The sequence below is a fragment of the Spermophilus citellus genome, assembly GCF_964194105.1.
Source record: "Spermophilus citellus genome assembly, chromosome: 7".
Taxonomy (NCBI): domain Eukaryota; kingdom Metazoa; phylum Chordata; class Mammalia; order Rodentia; family Sciuridae; genus Spermophilus; species Spermophilus citellus.
This window is the reverse complement of record NC_138188.1, coordinates 115,155,633-115,169,957: the sequence shown is the minus strand read 5'-3', so window position 1 is coordinate 115,169,957 and position 14,325 is coordinate 115,155,633. Positions and strand designations below refer to the sequence as shown.

At 38.7% G+C, this 14,325-nt stretch overlaps 1 protein-coding gene across 2 annotated transcripts in view; it reads right to left on the bottom strand.

Moving 5' to 3' along the window:
* The window catches only part of FGF12 (fibroblast growth factor 12), a 544,642-nt gene that overhangs the window by 253,854 nt on the left and 276,463 nt on the right, over positions 1 to 14,325 (bottom strand). The gene's annotated exons all lie outside the window — the stretch shown is intronic.

Genomic DNA, 14,325 nt, shown 5'->3' with positions numbered 1-14,325 from the left:
TACTTCTCTGGCTTCAAAGATTCAATTAACAAAAAACTTGCAACTCATTGCAGGAGTATTCATTAGCCTGCAAGTGACTTTAAAAACAACTATATCCTAGAGAAAATTCAGGGAAGAAATGAATTTGCCTTTGTCTGGTGCATATGCACTTTGAATCGCATGCCTGGAAGAGTCCATAAACAGCCATGCTTGTTCTTGACCATGGCTCACTATCTATGATTATAACTTGCTGATTTATTATTTCCAGTTAAAATTATTGTCAATAAAACTTGGCAATAGATCACATTCCTTTCATCTCTTTACCAGTCTCCTTTCCTTAGCATTTAAAAATTTTATACATAAACATGTACACATACATATTCAATGTACATACAAAATATATGTATTTATGTACTTAAAATACATATTTATATATGAATTTTATATATACATATTTGTCATACATGCATTAACATATTTATATATGTATACATTTATATATACACGTATATATGTGTGTGTGTATGTATTTATATACCAAAGCATTTGTTTTCCTTTCCTTTTATATCCATCCCCACACCATTCCTCAGTCACTGGGTATTTACCATATGCCAAACTGCTTAGCATGTGGGAGACATAAAGAAATAAAACATAATTTCTCTCCTCAAAGAACTTCCTGTCTATGGATGAACTTGACCTTTTCTGTGAGGATGGTCAGAATGAAACACATGATCATGTGAAGTGGGCTCTGTGTTGGGATGTTTGGGGCAAAAGATCATTCTTCTCAGTTGAAAGGACCTTGCCAGGTTTCATCAGGGAGTGACTGACATGAGAACTGCCCACTCAAAGATAAGGGGAGAGGCAGCCTCCAGAAACAGGGATAAGAAAGGCCTTCTCAAAAAGGAGAAGAAAACCACAGATGTTAAACAGCAGGGTTATGTCAGGCTGTAAAATTCTCCCTCTGGGGAAGGGACCTTTGTGTCTTTTTCCATACTATACTGCATGTGCCAAGGTCAGGATTAGCAAAATTGACTTGATTAAACAGAACAATGAATGAATGCTCAGGAAGAGTGGTGTAAGACCTGGATTTGGATCTGCTTTTCATGGTAATTTGCTTTCCTCTGCTTTCTGGATCCTAGTACCCTCATCTTTAAAAGGTGAGAGTAAGTGACAGCCTCCCTTGCCGGGGCTAGCTCAGAAGGTCTATGATTCCAGTGAGGTTTCTGGAATGGGAACCTCAGCCCACAGCCTCTGGTGGTCTCCACTCTTACTCCAGCAGAGGTCCAGGGTATACTTTACAGGGAGATAAGCCCTTAGTGCCTCCTTTTCTTTGCTCATTTAAGAATGAACAAATAAAGGAATAAAGTTTTTAAAGTGAGTCAGGAAGCTACACAGGAATACTGCATTATGTTTAACCCTACTTTTAAAAATGTATTAGGCTACAAAAATTTAGAAATCTGTGCAGCTATTCAAACAGATGTTTCATTTTACCCCAGAGACTACCCCACTTCAGAAGATGGCAATCCAGTCTGTATAGAAAATTCTTTGTTAACTTCTTAAATTACATTTAAAGGAGATAAAAAGGGCAGTACAAAAGAACAATGATGACAACACAGTAATTAAATTAGGAGCTAGAGAAACAGTACACACATTTGCTTTTATCCTTCACTGTGTTTGTTTGAAAGAGAGACACTTATGCAAGAAGTATCAAGACTGAAGAGAAGTAAATGTCTTAAGATTAGAAGAATGTTTGACTTGCAATCAGAATCCCAATTTTGAATTTTTAATTAAATGGTGATAGAACCATAGGTTACTTACTAACTTATTGTCCCTTAACTGTCATTGAAATGGAAATAAAAATACTTACTAATATAATTATTTTGAGAAATAACTGAGAGAAACATTAAAATAATTACTTAGCATAGTGCATGTCACATAGTATGTGCCAAATAAATGACAGCTGTTTTTATTGTGATGCTTACCTGGGACTTTTCAACATTTGTAGAGAACTATAAGAGGTGGCAAGAGTTAGTGTTAACGTGGGTGCATGATGTCTGTAATAGTGCCTAGCAGTTGAGGTTCTCAGTAAACATAAATACATGTTTTAAATCAGCGTGGGAATTTCAATTATCTGGATGGAAAAAGAAACACAAAGTATAGGAAAATCTGAAGTTAATTATAATCAGTATGGTTCCCTTCATTTGGGAAATAAATATGAGCAGTGGTACATTCTTCTCACATATCCAGTGGTATATGCCCAGAGGAGGTGTAAGGAAAAACTTTTTAAAGACAATACACTGAACAGCTCTTCAAGTGCATGCCCTGGTACAGTTCTAACAAAGCATCAATGTAACTAACACTCCGCAGCAGAGAGCAGAGAGCAGAACCCTTCTATGTTATTTCCAAGAAGCAGAGAGACAGCCCACTTACTGCAGCCACCTGCAGAGAAGCAGATATGGGGACACAGCCTCTTCTGATGCCTGCTGGCATCTGAAAAAAAAATATCCCTCTTGATTTTGTTTTGCTTAGATCAGAGTGGAACAACATACTCAAACCAAAATGCCTCAAAACCTCAATTGTGTTTTTTCCAACTCAAACGAAAAGGATGTTCATATTGTAGAAAGTTGGGTCAGATGAACAAAGCTTTTCTTATTGGAGCCCCTTAGGGTCCTTCTGGAATGCAACTTCTCTTGTGAGCTCTGCAGGACTCCCTCCCTCTTCCAAATGTCTAAGGCACTTTCTGTCTTTGTCATAGCTAAGACAGCTTCCTACCATGTGTTAAATTGATTTATGTCTCAGTCACATCTTCTCTACTAGACTAGGATTCTTAGGAGGCAGGGACTCTAACTTCCTCATCCCAGAAGCTTCTTTCTAGAAGCATTCATTCTAATTAAATGTTGGAAAGAAGAAGCAGGGTAGCAAGGAGGGAGTGAAAAAAATTCACATGCATGAAAATAACAGGAATATATGAATATGACTGAAAACAAACACTCTCTAATGACAACACATTTTACAGTTCTGGGTTGCCAAAACAATCCAGAGAGGCTTCCCTTTAAAAGTTACAAAATAATCAGAGTAATATATTTGTCTTTTAGATAAAAGAAGGAAATCATGTCACCAACTATCATTTTTTTAACAAAGTATTATCAAAGGGGCAATGCTAAAATGATCTTAATGAGACCAGGCAAAGAAAGACAAGAATCCCATTAATCCAGAGTCTGTACTGGATCCAGCATACTGCGGGGAGGGGAAATATATTATCTGAATCTCTGAAAGCTAAATTTTCAAACAATTGGGTTTTTATGCCCAGTGTCACCAACTTTTAAATTCCACTGAACACTTCTCATTCCAGAGGTAAGTAAATCACAATAGAGTGAAACCACTCTCCTCAAGCATCAGATATTATTTTGAAGCAATCTTACAAGCCAGAGGAATGAAGGAGAGGATGATGACAAGAATTATGTTAGGAACTCCAGCACCAAAGGACTCTGACCAAGAAATCACCTTTATCAGTCTAACAAAGGCAAAAACTGCCTTTGCACCCACAATGAATCTCAGAGATAGGCTTGCTCTACTCACAGGAGCTGGGATCTGAACACGAGAAACTTCAGTGACTCCTAGAAGCAGTAGTAGGTGAAACCTCACATTTTCAAGTGTGTATCAGGCTGAATTTCTTGGAATCCAGAATAGGAAGGAGCTGACTTGATCTTAGCCAAAGGGGAAAAAAAGAAATAGCATAAAACCCTGATAGTAAAGGTGTATTAAAGAGAAAAGGGGTTGAAGAATAATTTTAAACATATGTCACATCACTCCAGTGATGGCCAGTTACATTCTCCTGAGCCTCTCTTTCAGGTGTCATCAGCTGTGACTATAAAAATATACTTCCACCATTAAGAGAACATGCACCCTTTCTGATCCCAGTTCTACTCCTTGGGTATGCTCAGAATTATTCTAGCACCTTTTATTCAGGAAAACCTTTCAGAATTTACAAAGAGCATTTTTATCCTTTGCATCTTTTTCTTCTCTCTGAATAAAGCCTTCTTAGTCCCTCCAGAATTCTGCTTGGCCTCCTCCACCTGAAGGGATTTTGGGTTTTCATACCTTTCTGAATTGTTACTTATATGTCACCTCTAAATAGGTAAGTCCTAAGGCCTAGTCAATTTCAAGTCTACTCAAAAAAAATGGCTTTACAATTTTTGACTTAGTAAAGGCTGCAAATTACTTACATATGTATATTTTGGTATGTTACTATTATAAAGTATAACAGACTAATCTTCATATTTGTGATGGAATATTGAACTCAATATGTCACAGAAGCTGAACTTGTCCCATTGCTTATCAGATAACAACACTACCCTCTACCTGGTCATCAGACAGAAAACACTAAGCACCCTCTTTGACTATAAACTGTCCTTCACAAACCCCAACCATAGCGCACACACACACACACAAAAAAAACACACACGCACGCGCATGCGCGGATGCGCAAACACACACACACACACACACACACACACACACTTTGCTCAATGTTTCCACAATGCCACTTTTTTTATCTCCTTTCTGTTTCCGATGCTATCCTCTGATCCAGGCATACTATCAGTGTTTGCCTGTACAGCATCACATACAGCCTGCTTGCCTGTGATCTCTCATCCATAACTCCCATTCCTCAAAGGGTTTTTTTCAACAACCAGGTTTCAGTGTTTCTTGATACCAATTATGTTCAAGGCACTGTCTTATGTGCTAACACAGATACAAACATGAAAGCTGGTCTTTGCCTTCAAGTAGTTAAGAGTCTAATGGAGGTAACAGGGTCTAATAAGCAAGTATAGCACAGGGTGGAATGAACCAAGCATGATCTCCATTCAAGATGCTGTCAGAGTCTTGATTCTGATGCAGGAAAGGGTGGCAGAAAAGCCAGGTCTTGCTGAGTAAGAGAAATTCTAAAAATTCAATTTTTAATAAGTTTTCTGTAGCCATGTTCTCAAAAGTCAAAACCATCACTGGTGAGCCACAAGAATGCGTGGTAAGTGAAAACTTTGAGGGCACAATTTGGAAAATGGAATAGAAATTGTGAAACACTTTTTACAAAAAGTATTAGAGGTACCAAATATGCTATTTTCATAAAGAAACATTTAGCTACCCTTAAAAATCATATTGTCAAATCAAACAAGGTAGGAAATGTCACATAGTATTAAGAGAAAAAAATATAATGCCAAACTATATGATGTCAGTTTATTTAAAACTGCTTACTGCACACAGGTGTGGATGAGAATGTTTGTGAGTACAAATAGGAAATATGTGTCTGTTATGCAGATGTGACAGAAAAATATAAACACTTAAATGCATAAAGAAGAGATGTGTGAATGGCAAATGTACACAGTGTTTATCTCTGATGCAATTATGATAGATTTATTAGATTTTTTTCTCTATATTTTTGTGTATTTTCTACATTTCCTCTAATGTAGGTTTTACTATTGTAAAACAGGATTTACAATGATAACCAGAACTACTTTCTTCAATGGATGTTATTTTGAAAGACGAAATAATACTTAGAGAAACAGGTACCTATGGAAGTGAAAAAGGGATTCTGTTTGAAGAGAACCTTCTGGTCGAATGAGACCTTAATGTGTGGCATGTGAAAGGGACACTGTGGGACCCATGGCAGTGTAGAACACTGACATCACTCTTGTCAGTTTTCTACATGGGACTTAAAGATACATATTCTAATCGAAAGATGGCAATTGTCAGTAGTAATGAGAAGAGGGCCAAGATTCCCAGCACAGAGTGAAACATGGTGTTAGAAGTGGAAAATTGCCAGGAGAAATTTTCAGTCTTTAGAAATGTACAATAACATCCTTCAAAGATCAACCTTGTCAAAAATCTCCCAGATCATCTGGGCCAAGGTTAATCTTTGTTTCCTTCATGCTTCTGTAGCACCTTGCATAGCCCTGTGTGAATCTACACAGCTTGAGTTGTCAAAACAGTTCATAATACAGTGTGTCCCGGTCATTTCAGTTGATTCTTTTAAATGTCCTTCTAAGACAAATTTTACAGATAAGAAAAACTGAAGGTCAGAAAGTTGGAGTGACTGGTAAAATCAGGCACTTGTATCCAGGTTTCCTGATTGTTAGTTCTTTCTTTATTCTATCATGAGGATTTTTATTAAAACTTATTTATAATACATCCCTGGTTAATTTTTTCATTTCCCCACTGATTTCCATATGGAAAGCTCTATAAATTTTTTCTAAAATAAATTGAAAATTTAAATTTAAATTTTAATGAAAATTTAAAGTCAGACCACTTGAAACTTGATGAGTAAGAAGCCTAAAATTTAAACTGTGCCATATAAACTGCATTAATAAATCAGCAGAACCCACATTGTATTTACCAAGCCCTAGCCCCTGGGAGTGATAGGATATACCACAGGTGATTTTATATCTTGTGACAGATGTGGACAGAGTCCAATAAATTGCCTTCTGTGCAGAAGGGCAATCAATGAAGCTATGTTATATGTTGCACTTTCAAGTCACACAGACCTAGAATCAAGTCTAGGTGCAGCTGTGACTACTCTCAGCTCCTACAGGCTACAAATTGCTTGATTTTTCTGAAGTCTTAAGTTTCTTTTCTTTCTTTTTCTTTTTTTTTTTTTTTTTTTTTTTTTTTTTTTTTGGTACCAAGGATTGAACCCAAGGGCACTTAGCCATTGAGCCACATCCCCAGTCCTTTTTAGTTTACTTTTTTATCTTGAGACACGGTCTCCCTAAGTCGCTTAGGGTTTTTCTGTTTTTGAGGTTGGATTTGAATTTGCCATCTGCCTATCTCAGCCTTTGGAGCCTAAAGTCTTAAGTTTCTTAATCATGAAAAATGGGATAATCACAGCTATCTCAAAACATTATTCTAAGAATTAAATAATGGATATAAATGAAGTGCATATGGTCAGTACTTAAAATAATTGCCCCTCCCTTCTGCAGTAAGCAGCATTCTAAGAGGGCTCCAGGATTTCTGTCCATTGGCACACATGCCCTGAATAATCTGCTGCCCTACAGCATAAGTGAGACTGCCAATGTGATGGGATCTCACTTCCCGAATTAGGTTAGGTTGTATAAGACTCCTCCTTAGCAGCCTGGAAAGAGAGACCCTCCTGCTGGTCTTGAAGAAGCAAATGGCCATGCTGTGAACTGCCTATGGAGACGGCCACATGGCAAGCTCCTAAGAGCAGCCTGTAGGATCTGAGAGTGGTCACTGCTGACAGCTGGCAAGAAAATCAGGGCCTCGGTTCCACAACCAAGGACTGAATTCTGCCACCAGCCTGAATGAACTTGGAAGAGGATCTTGAGCTTTCCCCCAAGAATCACAACATAACTAACACCTTGAATAAAGCCTGGTGAGACGTTGAACGGAGCACCCAGCTAAGCCGACCCCACATTCCCAACCTACAGAAACTGTGAGATAATCAGCATATGTTCTAAACCACTAAATTTGTGATAATTTGCTATCAACATGAGAAAACTAATACACCCTCCAAATGAAATGACGATCCACCAGGGTGGTCTATAGGATAATATAGATGTTCTGATCATCCACAAAATTCCCAAGAATGATGCCCTTCAGATTACCAAACATGATCCATCTGGGATTCCAGCTGCCATCAATCTACCTCATCCTCTCTAATCCCCCACATATTCCACCAGGGAATTCCTACAAAGTGTACTGAATACCACTCTTAGATTAGTTATATTCTTTTTTTAATGTTTTTTTCTTACATTTTTATTGGTGCATTATAATTGAACATAATTATTAGATCTATTGTTAGATATTCAAGCATGCACACAATATAACAATATAATTTGGTCAATATCACTCCCTAGCACTTCCCTGCTCCCTTCTGGTCTCCCATCTCTTGGTCCTTTTCCTCTATTAATATCCCTTTGATTTTCATGTGATCACACACATCCCCTTTCTTTTCCTTTTTCTTCTCTAGCTTCCACATATGAGAGAAAACATAGGACCCTTGACCTTCTAAGTTTGACTTATATCACTTAACATAATCATCTCTAGTTCCAAGCATTTTCCTACAATAATACAATTTCATTTTTATTTATGACTGAATAAACATCCATTGTGTATATATTGGGACCCTTGCATACCACACCAGTCATTGTGGTGAAAAGAGAGAATCACAGATCCTTTTAGTACTAAAAGGATTCTTAGAGGTACTTATGTGTAAACTGGTCTTATATCCTCATTTATGGACAGAAGCAATGAGGCACAGACAGTATCTTCTTTAGCCTCTTGAGAGACAAGTAGTCATTTGCAAGCCTCACACAAATTTTATGTGACCTGAAGCTTAGGTAATTTGAGGATCCCTTATTTTAAATAAAATAATGCAAAATCGCAAATATGAAATGACTTACCACACAACTAAATATAAGAAAAGATATTGGACAAATTTCACATTTAAAAAAAACTAAAAAACCACAAACATCACAAAATTCAGACATGGCTTTAATAATTTTTCCTCACAATTTTTGTTCGTGTTTGTTTTCATTTTTCTTTCATATAACAACAATGTTGCAATTTTATTCAATTTTTCCTTTAACTTGATTGACATTTTTAATAACTAAAAGTTAAAGAGTGCTCAATTCAGCTTTCCCACTCATTATCATTAATATAATGTAACTATTTAGGATTAGTGACAAATTTTATTTAAAAACAAACTTGATTCCTATTATATATGAACTTTAAAATTTGGAAGAATTTCCCAGAGACTTATTTCTGTACTTCTTTCCTCCACGTGGGAATGTTCATACCATAATATAATCTCTAGCCCTGGACTTTGTGCCATAACCCCAACTGAGCCAGCACATGGGCAATTGGACTATTTCTGGCCATTTTGACATCAGGAGGGCTGGCAGTCACTAGGTAGTGACTGTAAACATAAAGGATAATCCTAATAAACCCAAATTAAAGTTATTCACACTTTCTTAACCAAATCTCCAAAATGGCAGGGACCACTCTACCACCCTTCAACAGGGAAAATGGGACAGGGGATGAATGAGTCAAAAATGATAGCAACCCTAACTAGTTACAGTCAAAATACCCTACTTTTTCAAATTTACAAAAAACATATGAACATGTGAAGACATTGCTAAGGCCTCTGCCTGGACCTTGGAAAGGCCAGTGCTAGTGAGGGAGCCATGGAGACACTGCTTGATTACCCTCTGTTCATTGGAGGAGAAGGACACTAGTTTTCCCTTGAAAAGCTAGGGGACAAATCAAGCTCTCTTGGAATAAGTAAAATAAGGTAAGGAAAAGTAAAATAATTTCCAAGTCACAGATCTAGTAAAGGGTATAAGTGGAATTAGGCCCAGGCAGCCTGAGCACAGACTTTGATATATTTTACCAGTGGGCTACACATACTGCTCTAGGAACTAGCTCATGACTGTGCATGTATGTGTGTGCACATGTGCATGTGTGTATGTTTGACATAAAGGAAATAAGCATTTCCTCATTTAATCTAAATGTGGAGCTGACTGTTTATTTCTTGTTTGTTCTACTTGCTAACAGTTATAGCCCATAGGAATAGAGAATGGATTCTGAAGTTGATTTTTAGGTACTAAAACCAGTCACTGCTACCTGAAATTTAGTTTAATTTGCAGTGATTAGAAAGTCTGTCTCAAGGCTTTCTCCCCTAGAGCACGGTATGCCAGTTAAAACCCACACAATCAAGGTATCACAAGAAAGATGAATTAAGCCATAATGGCCTCCCCCTCCATCTAGCAGGGGCAGCAGCCCTTTTATCAAATTCCATTTTAGATCTATGAACAGCTTTCCCACGGGGATGTCTTAGCCACTAGAGAAGAAATGGGGAGATGGCTTGAGCCTCAGTCTCTCAGTTCCTCTGTCTGTGACACTGTGGACAACTCCCATCCTCCCTCTTGGCCTTAGTGTCCTCAAAGGGAAAGTGACTGTATAGCTGCCCCAATGTTCTATCATACATGAAATGAAAAGTCTGTTTCCCTCTTTACACCATAAATCAAAAGATACAACCTTCAAGGATGTGAAGTGGGATGAATATTCTGGATTTATCTCAAATCTCTTTTTCATTTAGAGCAACACTCATTTTAAGAAAGACTCAACTTGATTTCTTTGAATGCTAAATGAAGCATGAGTCTTTAATTATTGTTACAGGAAATACAGTGAGGATTTCAATTTTGAAAGCCACTTATTAGAGACAGGAGTTCTTAGCAAAGATCTCTAAAAGAGCCCTTGCATTATTACTCATTTCTTATTCAATACCAACATTTTTCCAGTGAGGAGAAAATCCTCACATCAAAGTAGAAAACCATTCAGGCAGATTTCATGTCAGAAAAGCCAAACCATAAGAAAATTCTAAAATGCCATTAAGCATATGACTCACTCCAAAATTCAGAACTTTGGCCAAAATCCTGATATTGAAAACATAAAGAATAAGTTACACAATTCTATTGTGATCTGGTAGAGTTGAAAGCAGAAATGTACAAGAAGTAATAAAAAAATAAGATTGCACTTGATTAATACTGTCAAAACCACAAGTTGAACAGTGTTTTGCTGAATAAAATGCTGGCCGAGTTCTGGATTTTTATGCATTTTTAAACATACACTTGGTCAATTAGAAAATATCATCGAATGGAACTTGTACATGTAGACCACAAAATTCTATGTACTAAGCATAATAAAAGTGGTATATGTACAAAGGGATGCGGGGAGGGGAAGGGCCCTAGCTATCTGGCTTCCTACTCCCAAGACTTCTCACTGTGATAATCCCAGGCCCAGTGATCCCCTTGCAACTTCCAGGAACTTGGAGATTCATTTCGGCCATGTGGCATGACAGATGAAGTACTGGGAACCCAAGTTCTGGTCCCAGATCAGCACTACTAGGTGTGGACAAGCCTCCTGGGCTCAATTCTTAGCTGTGAGGGAAGGAAGCTCACCAGGTGACTTGCTTCCTTAGGTCTCTTCATCTCAAGAGTCAGTGTTTTCTAAAAGGTGAGTTATTCTGAAGAATGAAATAAGCCATTCCTTTTGCTAATGCAGTATGCCCAGCCTTAATCACTCCTTCTCCTTGTTCTTCTGTTTGGGCTCTGAGGATGCAATCTGCTCTGTAGTTTTTCCTGTGCAGAGTAATTTTCAATATGTCACCATGTGAAGCCTCCTAATCACATTTTCAGAAGCACAAATGATAAATAACAGTTGCTTAACCAGATTTTACAATACCCTGGCATTTGAAAAAGAATATTTATTTTAAGGAATATTTTTAAAACAACAAAATTTAAGGAAAACACCACACTGTAACTAATTCATCTACTTCTTTGAGTTAGCCCAAGTTGTCTTCAAAGCTTTCTTCTTGCCTTTACTGAACATTTGCTTCACTTCAGACCCTGGACTAGATTTGGGGCTCTGAATAGAAGAGAAGAATGCACCCCAGGATGGCGTGGTCATATTCCCCACCTTCAAGAGGCTCCCTTCCATTCTAGATGGCAATCCACTTGGACTAATAAGTAGTAGAAGCCTCCCATGCTTCCAAAATTAATGTACTTTGTTGTAGGAAGGTGCCAGAGAGAAAGATATTTTTTTGTTGCTGTTCCTAGATTTGCCCTTTTGTGATGCATAAGTACTAAGAGTCAGAGTTGAATGCTATAAATCGATGACTCTCTGATATTATGCACATCAGAATAAACTGGAGGGATGTTTTAACTCACATGCAGAAGCTAGAGGGGGGGATAAAAAAGGGTGGGGGGACTCACAAAACTAGAGGGAAGACCAATGGAGTAAAGGAAGGAGATTGAGAGGGAAGGAGGAGAGGAAGTGATGAGGAGGTATGGGGGAATGTAATCTACCAAATCATGCTATGTCCATGTTCAAATATAACACAATGAATCCTACAATAATGGATCTTGTAATAATTAAATAATTAATATTAATAATAATAATAATAATAATGCTAGAAGGGAGATCAGAGTAGAACAAGTAAATCAGGGGAGGGAGGAGAAGAGAAGATACTGGAGAATGAGTTGGGCCAAAGTATGTGATGGACATACACAATATGAAATAAGGAATCCCACTATTATGTATAATTATAATGTACCAATAAAAAATAAATTACATAAAATTAAATAGAGGCAGGTTTCTGGGCCTCGCTTCCAGATCTCCAATTCAGAAGGTCTGGGGTGTGGTTGAGAGTTTTAAGGTTAATAAATTCCCAGGTGGTACTGATGGTGCCCACAGAACCCACCATGATAGAACGTGTGCTGTAAAGGAATCCATCATGAACTAAGTCAATTAGTCTAGAATTGGACCCAACTTTAAAATGCCCCCTAGGTATTTCTAGGGTACAGCCATGCGGGAGAGCCACAGGGTTAGATTATATGATGTTACTTTCTTAAAATAATGGCACTTACAAGATACTTTTAAGATGTGGATTCACTTCAAACCAGATAAATACTAAAGGATGCAAGATTCATTTATTAGCCTATTCATTCAGAAACAAAATCCTTGAAAGTCCAATCTGTGTGGTTCCAAGTAGTTCAGGCTTTTCTCTTTAAAAATTAAAGAGTATGGAGGTTTTTAAGGATGAGAGCAATAGAATCTGAATTGCATCTTAGTGTAGCGCATGATTCATCAGAAGGTCTTAGAGCAAGAGCAGGTCTAGAGAAATGTTTATAATTAGGTGAGCAGAATGGAGAAGGGAGAACTCTCTGGGAAAAGAACAGGAAAATAGAAGTTGAAACAGAAGTTATTAAAAGCACAGGGACTAGAGGATCCACAAAGATTATAATAAAACACTGGCAATCCTAGTCTCAAGATCATCAGGAAAATAGAAAACACTAACATCATGTTTTAAAAGAGTCCATGAAATACAACTTGATAACAAAAAACAAATATGTGATTTGTATACAGAACAAGTCAAGGAGCAACATTGCTGTTTATCCGTAAGTTTTAAGGAAAAGTTCATGGACGTGTAAGAAGTGCTAAGTGAATTATTTACTAGCAACTCCCAGTTTCCATATCTATTTATTTCTTCAGCCTTTCCATGATCTAGAAACACTATTGAATAACCTCTCCTGCTTCAAACCGCAGCTTCCTTAATTTGGGGGTCTTGCCTCCTACTTTTTGCCCACTCCCTTGTATAGCTCCACTTTCTGCCTCTTTCTTCTTTTATCTCTGAATAAACATATTTTGAGTTCTACTCTTCTTTAACAGTCATAGCTCCTCAACTGACTACAAAATAAAAATAAAAACCCTTTCTGTAGTGATGGATCCACTTTTTTTTCTCAGCTACAAAATCCCAAGCTCGAGTATCTCATTTCCAATTGCTAATTGCCTTCTGGATATATTTTCCAAATTATTCCATCAGTACCTCAAACTGGAGGGTATTATTTTACTCACTTTTCATCTATTGATGAGACCCTGTCATTATTTTTTAAAAATCAATTGTTCTATGAAGGCACCTATGAAATCTAACTAACTTTGATTCCCAACTATAAACATTGATTATTTCTCAAACATTACAATGATGGTTTATAACCTTCAAATTTCACCTCTTTTCCAGATGTAAAAATCATTGAAGAGGAGGAGTCTGCCTTGCTTGTCTTCATATCAGTAACCCATAGCTTGCACAGTTTTCAAATTGATTTAGGGGATCCAACATGGCCGCCGGCGAGGAAGCAGCGATTCCAATGTCTCCACATTAACGGGATCAGAAAGACCCAGGCAGTCTACCTACTGAGGAACTTCTAGCAAAATTCCGTTAAGAGGGGATCTGCCGGGAATTGGTAGTTTTATTAGAAGTGTCAGTTTGTCCCAGACAAGTGGATCTTGGCCGGCCACGCGGACGCGGAGGTCCAGTCCCACAGCCACCAGCCGCTTCTGCAAGCGGCCAGTGGCCCAGAGCGGCATGGCCCGCCCGAACCTGCAGACGGCACCCGCCATCCCCCCGTCCCGGGAAGGCCCTGCTCTTGCTCTGCGAATGGCCACCACACCTGCCAGGCTCGTAGCCACGCGGCCGCAGCTACCCGGCTCTACAGGCAGCCCCCGGCGGGTGCAGAGGTACAATCCCGTGGCCACCAGCCGCTTCAGAAAGCGGCCGGCGGCCCCGAGCGGCGCAGCCCGCCCGAACCCGCAGACGGCACCCGCCATCTCGCTGTCCTGGGAGGCCCCGCTCTCGCTCAGCGAACGGCCACCCACCCCGCCCGCCCGGATCTTAGCCACGCGGCCGCAGCTGCCCAGCTCTACAGGCAGCCCCTGGCGCAGCGAGAAGTGTCCCCCGCCTGGACCAGCAGACAGCCTGTGCCCTCCCGGCTC